This window comes from Cryptomeria japonica, chromosome 1 (genome assembly GCF_030272615.1).
Source record: "Cryptomeria japonica chromosome 1, Sugi_1.0, whole genome shotgun sequence".
Taxonomy (NCBI): domain Eukaryota; kingdom Viridiplantae; phylum Streptophyta; class Pinopsida; order Cupressales; family Cupressaceae; genus Cryptomeria; species Cryptomeria japonica.
Window position 1 is genome coordinate 538,243,090 of NC_081405.1, and position 14,927 is coordinate 538,258,016.

The following is a 14,927-nucleotide window of genomic DNA, read 5'->3' on the forward strand; positions in this document are numbered from 1 at the left end:
AACAAGTCAGTTCAAGTATGATCATTGGATTACATAAAAATCTCTACACATCATTCAAGAAAGCCTCGATCGCTCCTTGATCGTCGCTTCATCGAACTTAGTAACTCATCACGCGCTTTGCATTACATGCAATATACTTGCTCATTCCCAAGATAAAAACCGTTACCTCAACATGCCAAAAACACTTTGAAACTCTCTTCATACAATATGCATAAGTGTCATAATCATAACTGCTCACCATCAGATCATAAACCAATATAACCAATTCACCAAACTTAATTGATTAGGGTTTATCAAATTAACAGGTAGGGTTTACTGGTTCAACTCTCCAATACTTAACAATACCGGTTCACTCCACAAACTTACCTATCGGTTACAGTTTCCTTTCACTAGCTCTTCCTGTAGGTTACAAAACAACATTACAATAATATCATTATCGGTTAATTGACATCAATGACAACATAACATTTCATTAATGCAATCTTCATGCAAATGCCAACAGTGGTTGTGATTTGTTAATATAGTTATTAAACTTTGTAGCTAGAATCTACTTGTAGTATTCAAATCTTATATGTGATTGATGTGTTATTGAACTCTATAAATCTATTTAACAAAATTGGGATTTTGGTTGTCTTTAAAAATCATCATCATGTCTTATTTCTACAATTTGTTTATGTCAATCTTTCACCTCAAATTTGAGTCCCATGTCCTAAAATTTTATCAATATGGTATTAATTATGATCACCATTAACGAACATGTTGTGCCATGTTATATTACTTTTATTCTTATTATATTTTTAATAGAAAAAAAAAATATAATGCATTTGCTATTTTTTTAATTTATTTTTTGTTTTTTTTATAAAAGTGGATTTACCACTAAATTTTATTAATATTTTAATTTTTACACAGTGTCTTGTTCAACGAGCACTGGAAGGAAAGAGCCAGTAAGAAAACCTTCTAGTATTGCTCTAAAAAACTTAAGGCCTACCTACCCATTACAAGAAGCCTCAAGGGCATATTAAAAAAAAATCCCTCCATATTACATAGCAATCCCATTAGGTACAAAAGAGGCTGCCATAAATGGCATACAAAAAGAAATTAGATGCATAATCATCCATTCAATTGACTGTGAAGAACACAACAATAACACAATAGAAGATCATCCACCAGTGAAAAATTTTAAACTGCAAGAATTGAACATCCTCGCACCACCCTTGGCTACACAAAACAATTCTCCAACCCATCTATTAGCATAAAACTCGAGAAAAGAAATGAAACCACTATAAGTGAGTAGGACATAATCAAAACCGTGAACAGACAAAGTATAACCCATATGAAGAGGAGAATAGGATGCTAAGAGCACAAAGGAATCAACAAGAGGCCGAGCCAAATGAGTAACCATAAGAAGAACCATGCAAACAATAGAAAAACAAGAAACCACTGCAGATATCCTAACACTTGCATTTTCCACTAGCCAAAACTCATCCACCACCTTCCAAGCCACATGAAAACCATTAAAATAAAATAGATTACAAACCCACCCAAGTTCCTCATCTTCAATGTATGAAAATGACGAACCTCAGAAGGAAAGAAACGATAGAAGGATGAAATGCTAAGAACAGTAATATTACCAACTCATATATATTGCAAACCACATGAAAGACAACATCATAGCAAATATTTCTTGAAGAGATGCTCAATATCTCACACAAGTTGAGATAAACAACTCGCACACTCATAATTAACAAAACAATGATCCCAAGATACGATCAACAACTAAGATAAACAAATCACACATTCATATTTAACAAACCATTGATCCCAAGATACTATCCACAATAATGAGATAAACCATTCAACAATAATGATTGCAATAGTACAACTTGGAGAAGAAAATAAATCACGCATAATAACAATCATTCACCAATATGCCACCTCATAAACCCAATCTAAATGAAGCAAATAAAATGAGGATAGAGAAATCATGAAAGATACAGGCCACACAATCAATTCCATAATAGGAAGATCATGGAAAGCACCACCCTCCATTGAAAAGACACTTGGAATGTGTGGCATCAATGAAAGTGGTACCACAAAATCAATAAGTGGACAACACCCCCTTATTGTAACACATGCAAGTATATTAACTACGAAAAGGGTGCGAAACAAAAAAGCAAGACATAAGTATTCATGCCAATAAATTGAAATTCTAAAAATAGGCTTTCAAAACATAAACTCTCATGATCACAAAGCATACGAAGAACCAAAATAATAATGAGAACCAAAAATGAATAGGCATTTTACTCCTTCGGCATAAACATGAATGAAGGATAAAGCCATTATTACACCCAATCATGAAGAAAAACCTTTCTGAAAGAAGAACACCAATCCTAAAGATGAAAAATCATACCGCCTAATCTCAGAATGTCACAACCCCAGAATTACACAATCAGCAAACTAGCCTCAGAAGAAAATCCAACACATAGTCATGCCATGTCAAGTCATAAATGAAATGTTGGCCAAACCATACTAATATAAACTGCTTATGCAAGAGGAGGGAATATCTGAAGGGGCAACCTCCAAATAATCCAAACACTCAATTGTTGCGTTGTTAGCAAGAAAATCAACAATACAATTAATTTCCCTATAGCAGTGAGAGATAGAAAAGGAACTAAAAAACTCTAATTGACCAAGAATTCAATCTAAAAGATATTGTAGCTGCCAGGAGGCACATATCTTATTGGAGACTGCATGAAAAACCACCATAGAATCACCTTCTATTACAATGTCCTTAATGTTTAGTGAAATAGCTAAATCTAGGCTAAATGATAAAGCATGGAACTCTGCAGAATTGTTAGATCCAATACTAATATATTTACAAGCAGCCTTGACAATTTTTGAATTATGATAAAAAATGACAGCTCTTATCCTTGGTTTGCCCAGATTGCCCTTAGCAACCCCATCAAAGTTTAATTTAAATGCAAATTACAGAGGGGAACATTTAGCATGCCTACGCTTGACAACAAAAGATAACCCTAAGGATACAGATCCATGAGAGGGAATGACTCAAAGAGCCTTCCAATTCCATGACACCCAATTATCCCAATGAGAAAAGGAATGCAAATGGTCCAAATTTTTATAAATATTAAAGATAAACACTTCAGAAATGGAAGATTCAATCTTTCCTATCACATCAACCAAGGAAACCAATTCTTGTTTGAAAATTCTATGATTCCTCTCAAGCCATATATTCCAAATAACAATAGAAGGCACAACAATCCAGAGGCAGGAATAGAATGAAGTTGAATACAATAAAGGCCAAGCCATGAGTTGAGACAAGAGATTAGGGAAAATAGCAGATGTCCATCCAAGCTTGCCAAATAGCCAATACCAACAATTCAATACAAAAGGACAGTGCAAAAACACATGATCCAAAGATTCTATGAAGAAGTCACAAAATACACAAGTAAACACAACTGTAATCCCAAGTCTATCTAATATCATCCTAGTAAGGACTCTATCTTGTACTACAAACTAGGCAAAAGAACCAACTTTAGGAAGACAAGCCAAATGCCAAAAGAGTTGAGAAGGCTAAGAGGAAGAAGAAGAGGGATGAGACAAATACTTATAGCCATCCTTTACTGTATAAGAACCTGACACATTCTTAGTCCAAATCAAATCATCCTCCATGTCCTGAAATACAAACATTCTCTTCTTAAGTTCCTGTACACAAGCATCCTTAAGATCTTGATCTACCAACACAAAATCTATGGATTTCCAACGAAACACAAGACAAGGACCCGAAATATCAACATAACAATAATCAACAAAAAACACACCCCAATGACCTTTGAGGATATCTAATAAAGGAGACCAATATCGAATACTAGTCATAGCAACATGTCCATTGCAAACTTCATCCCAAAATCTAGCTTTTCTCTCGTTATGGATTACCCAAGAAAGGTGGGGAAGAATAACCGATCTACAACTAGTAATAAAATTCCAAAAAAATGACCCTTTTGGAAGAGTTGAAGCTGTGAATAACCGCTCTCTAGGAGCCCCTCTCAAATATTTGGCAAACATGAGAGAAGCCCATTTACTTGAGAGATCCTTATAGAGCTTCCATACTAACTTCGCCCCCAAAGCTCTATTCTGAATTACTAAATATTTGATACCCGATCCCCTTAAATCCTTAGGAAGACAAACCTTATCCTAGGACAAGAGAGGGATCTTCTCCTTACCTCCAATATTATCATTCTAAAGGAAAGATCTTAAAAACTACTTAAGCTCATGAAAAACCTTGTGGGATGTTTTCAAAACAAACATCAAATAAATAGGAATAACATTAAGCACTAATTCGATCAGAATAATCTTACCAGCTAAAGTAAGCCATTTATGGTTCCATGAAGAAATTCTGGAAGACACCGCATGAACCACTTTGTCCCAAAACATTGTCTTATATGAACCAACAGAAAAGGGAATGCCTAGATACTTACAAGAAAAATATGCCACCACAAATCCCCAAAATTGAGTCAACCTATTCTGAACTAAAGGGGAAACATTCATAAATTTTTTTAAGATTTGGAGCTATTAACTTTCTGACTAGAAAAAACAGAATAGTCTACAATAATTTTATTGATGAATTTAGCCTTTGCCAATGAAGCAGAACCAAATAGGACAATATCATCTACAAATAGACAATGAGATTGGGATACTAGATAACCATCAATCTTAATTCCCTTCCAAATACTTGATGATCTAGCAGCATGAATAGCCTGACTAAAAGCCTCAACTAAAAGAATAAACAAAAAAGGGGACAAAGGATCCCCTTGCCTAATACCTCGAGAAGAAGTAAAAAAATAGAAGGGGATCCATTTAGTAAAATTGAAAAACGAGCAGAAGAGATGCAGGAAAAAACCCACTTAATCCAACTATGAGCAAAACCAAATTGTCTCAGAACAAAGACTAATGAGTGCCAGTCCACCCGATCATAAGCATGTCAAGTTTAAGAATCATAGCCAAAGTCTTCTGTAAAGAGATGGAGTGCAAGACCTCATGTGCAACAATAACACCCTCTAAAGTTTCTCTCCCAGGTACAAAACCACCCTGCTCAACAAAAATAATCTTAGGAATGAGTTTAGCCATCCTAACTGAAATTGCCTTAGTGATGATCCTGTACAAGGTATTACATAGTGCAATTGGATGAAAATTAGAAAAAGATTTAGGATTATCCACCTTAGGGATAATAGTAATAATAGTTGTATTAAACTCTTTGAAAATGGTTCTATTATGCCTAGATTCCTAAAGAGCTAGAAGGACATCATTGCCCACAAAATCCCAACATTTTTGAAAAAACAAAGCAATGAACCCATTAGGCCCCAAAGCCTTCTCTAGGGACATGGAAAAAACCACCTCTCTTAACTCAAGACTGGTAAAAGGATCCATAAGAATCTTATTATCTTCTTCCTTAATGAGAGGAGGAAAGAATCAACAAAATTACTATTCAAATCCACTATATCAGCAGTAAGCAAAGACTTAAAAAATCTAACAGCCTCAGAGGAAATTTCACCCTCATCAAACAAACAATTCCCATTAGAATCATGAATGCAAGATACCCTATTACGCTACCTCCTTAATTTGGTTGAGGAATGAAAAAACTTAGTATTCCATCCACCTTCTGTCAACCACAAATCCATAGACTTCTGTCTCCGATAAGATTCCTCATGAGCCAAAACCTCCTCAAGCTGAGCTTTCAAATATTTAAGCCTATTAAAGGACAAAGAATCCATACCATCATTTAAGATAAGCTCATCCACCTTTTCAATTTCACCCTCTATCCTAGTCTTCTCTCCAAAAATATTCTTAAAATGAAGAGAATTCCATTCTCTAATCCTTCCTTTAAGATAAACCAACTTTTTAACAATCTGATACATCCTAGACCCGTTCACATAAGGGGCAGACATCCACCTATCTTTCAACGGGAGCAAAAAAGATTGATCCCTAAGCCACATCGGTTCAAACTTAAAAGGAAGCTTCCGAGGAGCCCTATCCTCAAGAATAGAGAATGGAATAGGAAAATGGTCTGAACCAATATAAGGGAGAACTGAAGAAAAGAATTCCCAATCTCGATACCAAACCAATTTTCAGATACCAAAAAGTGATCTAATCTCTCAGCAATTTGAAAGAAATCCTTTCTCATGTTTGTCTAAGTAAAAGGGCCATTCTGAGTTTTACAATCAACCAGATTCATATCCTTAATAAAATGACACAAATCAATAATAATGTGCTTATTTGGAATAATACCCCCCGATTTCTCTTCAAGACTTGAAATAGCATTGAAGTGCCCCCAAATATCAAAAAGGTACCCTTCAGCGGAGATGCAATCACAACTAATCTCTTCCAGAGTTCCCTCTTCTCAACAATACTAATGGGTCCATAAATATTGAAAAGCCAAAATTTAGCATTGGAAAATCTACTTTAAACCAAACCTATCATCCAATTAGAAGAAGAAGAAACCAAAGAAAAGTCCACACTATAGTCATTCCAAAGGAAAGCAATGCCTCCCAAAGCCCCCTTAGAAGGAGAGATACAAAATTTCCAAAGCTTCCAGGAGGAGAACAAGGACTCATTAGAAGACAAGTTTAATTTAGTTCCTTGCACCATCACATTATCACACTTCATTAAATCCAACTGGGACTTAATCAAGCATCCTTTATTAGGGGCATTTAAGCCGCTAACATTCCAGGAAATGATCCTCATTGGCCTCGAGGGGAGACCGAGGCTCCCCTCTTCACACAATCACTACTCTGAGAGATCTTTCCCTCAGTAAAGTCCTTCTAAAGACACCTCTTAGAAGCCAAAGACCTTGTAACAGGTGGACTAAATGGCTTCTTTTTTCTCTTCCCCTTAGAAGAATCCATCAGAGAAAGAAGTGTTGATTGGATTCCAACATCAATTTCCCATTGGGTCTTGACAAGCTTTTGTTTATGACCCATCTTCAAAGAGGTAGTGAATGAAGATACTGGAGAGAGTGGAGATTGAATCAACGACAACCTACCTCCACTACCCAAAGGAATATCAGAGACACTAGGAAGCTTATTTTCCTTATCCAAATCAAGCACCTCAAAAGGGTTAGCTATAGGAAATGCAGACAAATCCTTATTCAACTTAACCATATCATTATCAATAGAAGTAATCACTCTATCTGCTACATCAGAATCAAGAGTAATGAAATTCTTGTTAATAATATTCTGAACCTGAGCAATGAGATGATCATTTCGAGCAATGAAAGGACTATCCAAAGACTTATGAAAAGTAGAATTAGAAAGAGAACCAGATTTTCCCATTTCATAGTTAGGTTTACCCAAAACATTGGCTTGTGAAGGAGGAACATTAACATATTGAGTAGTCAAAGAATTTACTAGATCAGAAGAATTAACCCTATCCAAACCAAAACCACCCCCAAATGGGGCATTCACACATGAAGGATGCAGAGGAGGAACAAAAGTAGGGATATTAGATCCCTTTAATATATTTTGCATTTTATCCCATGAGAATGATTCCAAGTTAGAAAAATCCTTCTCCATGAAACTAGGAGAAGATTCCAAATCTTTAGAAGTTGACTTGGTCAACACTTGTTTTATATTAAAAAATAGTGCAAAATCCATAATAATAGAAGATCTACCAAACCAATCAGAATCCATAACAATATTTTGATGCCAAATACTAGCAACATATCTAATATTGCAATTTTGAGGAAGAGAAGTGCTTGAGTTGACCAAAACACAAATTTTAACAAGGAACATATCATCCTCAAACACTGAATGAGATAATAAAAATTTACCGAAAGAATCCCCAATTTTCTGTATATTATCAGAATCAACAAATTCAAAAGGCAATTGAGGAAGCTTAAACCAAATCAGAGTCTATTTGGAAGAGACCCAAGAGGGCTCGAAGAGGGGTTTCCATAAATCAACAAAAATTAAATTCCTACCCAACCAAAAGAATAAAACCTCCAAAGCTTTATTCTGAGCTTCTTTTGAATAAAAAACAACAATAAAATAACTAGCAAACAAAACCTGAAAGTACAAAGTGCCATACCAGTGCATATGAATCTTATATTGCAATTTTGAAAGGGTAATACCATCACCCCAAACTTAAATAATGAGTGCAAGAGATTGAAGATCATGAGCTTTCTTACCCAACGGGTTAGCACAAACATCAATTAAGGGCACCAGAAGCCATACTGTCTACGACTTATCAACCCCCAAACTATGACTAGTAACTGTAGGGTTACATATATCACCTGAGGTATCCACAAAAATCTCCCATGGTGGTAAACACGAATTAGGGTTCAATGAATGCTCGTTTTCAATAGATGTTCGCAGATTGGGGAAACCCTAAAACCATCTTTCTGCCCATCTTTCAAATTAGGGATTGAAGCAGAGGGTGCCTTACCACTCACATTGATGACATCCTTTGATGCCCTTTTTTTATCAACCCCACTCCCTCCATGTCGACGCATTGCAGGAACCCTCTTTCCAATCCTTTGTCAATTGCCCGAAACAAAATTTCCTTTGGGTTTAAATAAACCCCGAAAGTATTTAGAAACAGGATAATGAAATTTATTCCCCTAAAAACCCTTCTCATTAAATTGACCATTATGTCGCATCGCTGCCATGTCTACCCATTTCCCTCCATGAAAAACCCACTGTGGAATGTGGTCTGCGTGTTGTCCAAAGGGATCCACAGGTGGCAGAGGTTCCTCAAATGCTTCATCCCCCCCAAACATGCTTATGAAAAATATCCCTCATAGCGAAAAATTGGGGACCTCCTTTTCACATTATGAATAAAATGTTAGCGGTAAAGTCCATTCCTATACCTCGAGTCAGCGGAGTAGGAACTGACACACAATATAGCTAGCCCCGTGTATTTGCCCACTATGAAGCGAAGTCGAACCTATGACCTTGAGGGATGCAAAGCCCAAGCCCGAGCCAACTTTGCTACAAGTGGCGGCCATATATATATTATTTATAAATAAAAATAATATTTAAATAATAAATAATTTACAAACAAAAATATTAGGATCAATTTTTTATATAATTTCAACAAGTACCTTCTTTAAGAGAAGAGCCAGACAATTATCTAGTCATTTATTTAGTTATTTATTTAGAATTTCTCTATCATCTATCAAATTAGTCATTTATTTAGTCATTTTTATTTGTGTGATCTCACCCAATGACCAAATTAGTCATTTATTTAGTCATTCATAGCTTTTTTGTAAAAAAATGCTAAAATTTAGTCTCGTGACTAAAACTTTTGGTCACGTAATCATTTATTGGCCATATTTCTACTAGTGGACTTTATAGACTTCAACATTTAGACTAACCATTTAAAAGATGACATAGAGGAAGTCTCTAAGTATATCAATATTTTTTCCTATTCATTCAAAATAAAATATTTTTCATTCTATACAAGAGGCCTATCGAGTAGTGCTCATAGAAGAGATTTCATAGAAACAAAAAAGCGTGGAAATAAAAGGTAGAAGAAAAAAGGTTAAACATGGTAATGGAAGACAAGTTTATGAATAGAAAGAAGTTATATGCTAAACATGGTGATGGAAGAGGCCAATTAGGACCATCTCAACATGTGAATCAGATTGTGCATGAATTCAGTTGCATTTAATGATAAACAACATTTTTTCTATCTGTATTGTCAAAATGTAGTACCCCTGCCCTAATCTGATTTTTAAAACTAGTTTGACCTTGGTTGACTTTTTAAGTGGCCTTCTTGGATGGTTGATTTACCATGTTGTAATGTTATAGTCAGATATTATGATTATTGTGTATGCTTGTAAATGATGATTTCGCATCAATTATTATGTATGATTAGTCATTCTTTTGATTTGAGTTATTAACCCTGGGCTAACACTTTCATTGAAAATACATATGTATGCATGTGTGTTTCATGGTTGCAGGGGATTGCAGGTATAGTACTGCATAGGTACGAGGTTTATCTCCACTTAGATTCGCAGGTTTGAGAGTACCTCATTGGTCCTAAGGAATTGGATTAGGTAGTCGTAAGACCCTATGTTTTACCCTAGTCATGCTCAAGCAAGCGTCGCCATTCATCTGTTGATTTCCCCTTTGGTTGGGTATGCGGGTCGTGTATTTGTTTGGTTGTCTTGGGTTCCATGTTGTGCATGTGGTAAAAATTGATTATTAAATCCCAAGTATTTAAATTAAATTAAATGTGTTTTTTTATGCATTAGTAAATTAAAGGGACTAAATCAAATAGGACCCCTTTGTGTGATTAATCAATAATTAGATTTGCTGAATTCATGTTAGTAGCAACTTTGATTATATAGTTATTTTTAAATAATAGATTTATTTAGTATATGCATTTTGAAGGAAAGGTTAAATAGTATTTGAAAATAGAAATATCTTACCCTCTTTGGCATTTTGAAATAGAAATGTTAGTTTTAATTCAATTGAGAAAATCAATTTTGGAAGAAAAGCAATTTTTGCATATTGAATTGTTTGGAAATGATTTTATTTGAGAAAAATAGTTTCAACCAAAAAAATGATTTTTGGTCAAACAATTTTTATTTTAACCTAGGTTTTGAAAAATATTTTTGGGAGAGTTATTTTTGGAATGGATAATTTTGGGCATTTGTGGGAGAAGGAATTTCTTAAGCTTGCAGGTTGGGCTCTTCATCAATTCATTCCCAGGATTGCTGATAAAGGTTGGATTCTTGTTTATCTCCTTGATTTTTATTTAAAAGAGATTGTTTTGATTTAGAAGAAATCTGGTTGTGCTTGTTGAAAATCTCATATATTTTGTGAAATATGGAAGAGTTGTAGTTAAATCTCAAATTTAAACCCTCCTTGCTTTCATTCCCAACCTCCAGATCAAATTTTGGTTGCTCAAATTGATTTCAAAATTAAAAAAAATTAGGGTTGGTTGTTCACAATAAAATTTTGTTAAAACTCCAAATGAATGCATTCAGATTCAAGTTTTAGATTGTGAAATTAGTTTGTGTTTGGAAAGATTGGTGGGATTGGTTGGATAAATGTGTGTAAATTAATTCCATTTGCCCAAATATGGTATTTGGTTGGAGGAATTTGCCCAATTTTATCTATTCTGGGATTGATTATTCAAAAAATAATAATAATGGAAATCCTTGTATTCCGGAAATTTATTTAATTTTGGTCTCAGTATGAGACTGTGCATTAAATTGGGGGGGGTGGGGGTTTCTATTTTTAAAAGTTAATGAAGAAGAAAAAAAAAAGAAAATATAATTTACCCCACATGGTAGGGAAAACCCCACTGTGTGGGATGGTAGCAATGCTACTAAGGGTAGCGAATTGCTACCATATGGTAGCAGTGCTACCCAAGGTAGCGACCTGCTACCATTTGGTAGTAGCGCTACCAAAAGTAGCGTCTTCTACCATTTGGTAGCAAAGGTAGCAACCCCACCGTATTCCCTTCCTTGGGAAAAAGGAGGCCCACATGGGTGTCCACGTGGGTCTACCCTTATTTCTTTTGCCTTTTTGTTATTTAACAAAAAACTAAATATATATATAGATATTTTTACAAAAAAAAAATAATAAATAAAGTTTTATATTATTTAATTCCAAAGTGTATTAAATAGTATTTGGTTATTATTTAATCATTAATTAATGTATATTAATAAATATATGTTAATTAATATTGAAGCTTGTTTTATTTAGATGCAAGGAAATTTTATTTCATTGGAAAAAAAAGATTATCTATTTTAGTTCTTTTTAAATGTATATTTCCATATTTTGGAAAGTGTATCTTGGCTTTGGGAAAATATGAGATTAGATAATTTATTTCGAACAAGTATGGAATGATGATTTGATTTTGGAAAATAAATATCAAATTTTGGTTAATTAATATAGATTTAATTATATCTTTGTATGTTTTACTTATAATTATAATTTTGTTAATGTGGTTTTGGTTTGAAAACTCATGATGAAGTATTTATATTATTTTATGATGCAAATTGAATTATAGTGAGTTAGTAAACCATGGGCGATGTGTACCTAGACAAGGTAGACAAATTGCAATAAATTTAGATCTATTAGAAAACTATATCGATTGTAATGTTTAAACGATATGGAAGAAGGTTGTCATTTCAGATTTATGTCTATGCATGTTTAATTTTCAGTATTCACATTTGATTAAGAAATGACAAGTTCTTCGATTGTAATTGTTGGATATTATTGTATGGTTATTTTGGTATCTGCTTATGTCCTTAATCTTGAGTTTTGACTATTTTTTTGTGATGGTTTTGTATCTGGTCATGTCCTTTATGCAAGTGTTGGGTGTTGTTATGTGGTTGACTATAGCTGGTCATGTCTCTAGTTAGAGAACCGTTAGTCAGTGCACCTCGTATGAAGACTTGTTTGGCCAAGTGGGTATCCCTACCATATTGAACTCTGTATGCTTGTCCTGGTGTATTCCTTGGTTTAGGAGTTTCATTTGATTATGATCTAGTGTCATATGAGAGAGTGGCTTTTGAGTGGGGTCAGTGCCCAAAGTGGTTGTAGGGTAACCCATTGAAAGTGTGTCTAAATAAGTGATAGCCTAATAACATATTAGAGAGTTTAGTTAATGAAAACACTAAGTAAGATAATTGTGTCTCATGCATAGGATCAGTGCTAGTATAGAGTCAAAATGCAGTGAGAAGACTTGAAATGGAAAACCAACAACATTGTCTTCACGAAAGGATGTGTTGGGTCCATATGGGGCTTGGATGGACTGGAGGTTTGGGAAAGGTTTCCAGGGTAACCCAGTAGATGGGGTCGGGACCTATGGAGGCCTGCTAGGGTAACCATACCAAGTTATGTGATGACACTTGTCCCTTATGTTCACTAGTGTGTAGTTTGTGTTGTCTTTGCTAGGAGCACTGTTGTAGAGTCATATCTAGTTGTTTATGCCTTTAAGAGTACCTTTTATTCATGTTAGACCATGAGTTGCTTATGATGGGTTGTGAGGACTTAGTTTTACGGGTGCTCCAGTTGTTCTTTTGAGATTGCTTCTTATCATGTTCAGATGGATCCTTTTCCTTTTCTGGGATCATTCATGTATCTATTGGACCGATAAGGTCATATGTATTATTTGTTTATGTACGCCTTATTGGCAGGTTGTAATAGATGTGAAACTTATGTATTCTTCACCCTATTATCTATCAAAGGGGTCTTGCAGTTGAGAAGACCCAGAGATGTAGCCCACTAGGGGTGAACTCCGATATCATTTTGGTGTTATGTGGTGTTTGTGTTCTTCTATTTCCTCTTTATTTAGCATGTATGGATGTCATTATGGTTAAAATGTATAATGCGGATTAGATGATGTTAATCTTAAATGCATGTATGTAGTTATCTTATTAAATGTAGTAATATGGATCATGAAGAATGTAGGTTGGTATAATGGAAATTATTCATTAGTTTTTAATGTAATTAAAGTATGTAAGGAAATTAGATGCATGACATATATTTTAAATGTAAGATTGGACATAATGTGTGGTTAAATTGTAATTGATGAACTTAATCATGTTATCTATATTTTTAATCTACCAAGCAAATTTATCTTTTGTTTAAAGTATTATTATGTCATTAAGTTAATCAACTTAATTGGATTAATTAGTGTGTTAAGTGAAGTGTTGAATCAATTAATCTCGTTGGGAAACTCTTTAGGTGTTAGTTAAGTCTCCTATTGTGTAATCTAAACTTAATGATAATTCAATGTATCATTATTCTATTTTAACTTTAAAAAAATAAAATTGCACTCTATTCTTGTGTTTTAGCTTTATCCCTTCAGGGTTTCCTGGCAGGGCATTACACAAAATCCTTTTATCAAACACGAAATTAGGATTTTGATCAAGGGATTCTTATGCAACCAAATAATTTTTGTACAACCAATAAGTTAGCTCATCTTAGCCTTTAGATCTATATATTATGAACAAAGCTATAAAGGGATGTTCTACAATATTTTCTCTTATATTATCTTAATAACATTGAAAAAAAAACTTGGCACTGTTCCTTTGTGAGTCTTGAGTTAAATATCAAAGTATTGAAAGTATAAACCTTCAAGGAAATCCAATGAATCTTTTCACTTGAAATAAATAAAATATTGAGTTCATTCACAATGGTAAGTTTTCTTCAAAGCCATAGAGGAAAAGGAAGTTGTTTAGAAAGGGGCTTTAGAGGAATGTCTTAAAATACTCTCAAAACAATGAAGAATACCCATTTCAGTGAGACAAATTTATCTAGAAAGAAGAAGAGAAAAAATATGAAAATCTGATATTTTTAATGATTTGTCTGCAAGTCCGAGTGATCTAAGAGTAACACTAGGATTTTTCTAATGGTTCCTATGAATTTAATGTTCATTAGATTGGTCATATATTAAAATTCTGTTGTTATTAATTGTCATCACGTAGTACATGTGTCAGTAAAAATTGTTGTCGATTTGGTTGTCATTAAATTATCTAATTATTCAATTGGACATCCATATGATCATCATCACTAAAGATAGCCATTTAAATTCGATGCCCATTTGACTGTCATCTATAAAGTATGAGGTCAAATTTGGCATTCGGTTATTCTCCTTTGTATTGACTAAAATGTTGGGCTATGATTTTTTCAAGTTGAAAGTAAATTAAATTTATTACAAATCTACTATAAAAACCCACATTGAAAGTAGTGATAGTGAAGTGTTGATTTCATAATTTAAATGCAAATTATTTGTTGATATGAGGATAATAGAGGCTTTGCAAGGATTGTTTATAACATACTAGCACGGCATTTTAAATTGCAAATTAACATTAAACATTGAGCATTTACGTTTAGGTGTCAAAAATTACAAATGTGTGAATTGTATGAGTACTATTGAATGAGGCATTT

General features: G+C 34.0%; 1 long non-coding RNA gene across 1 annotated transcript in view; it reads left to right on the top strand.

Annotated features, from left to right (window-relative positions):
* The window catches only part of LOC131071845 (uncharacterized), a 91,498-nt gene extending 81,222 nt beyond the window's left edge, over nt 1–10,276 (top strand). The window contains exon 3 of the long non-coding RNA XR_009372287.1: nt 9,977–10,276. This is a non-coding gene — a long non-coding RNA (uncharacterized LOC131071845). The remainder of the gene's footprint in view (nt 1–9,976) is intronic.
* Nucleotides 10,277–14,927: the final 4,651 nt, after the last annotated feature.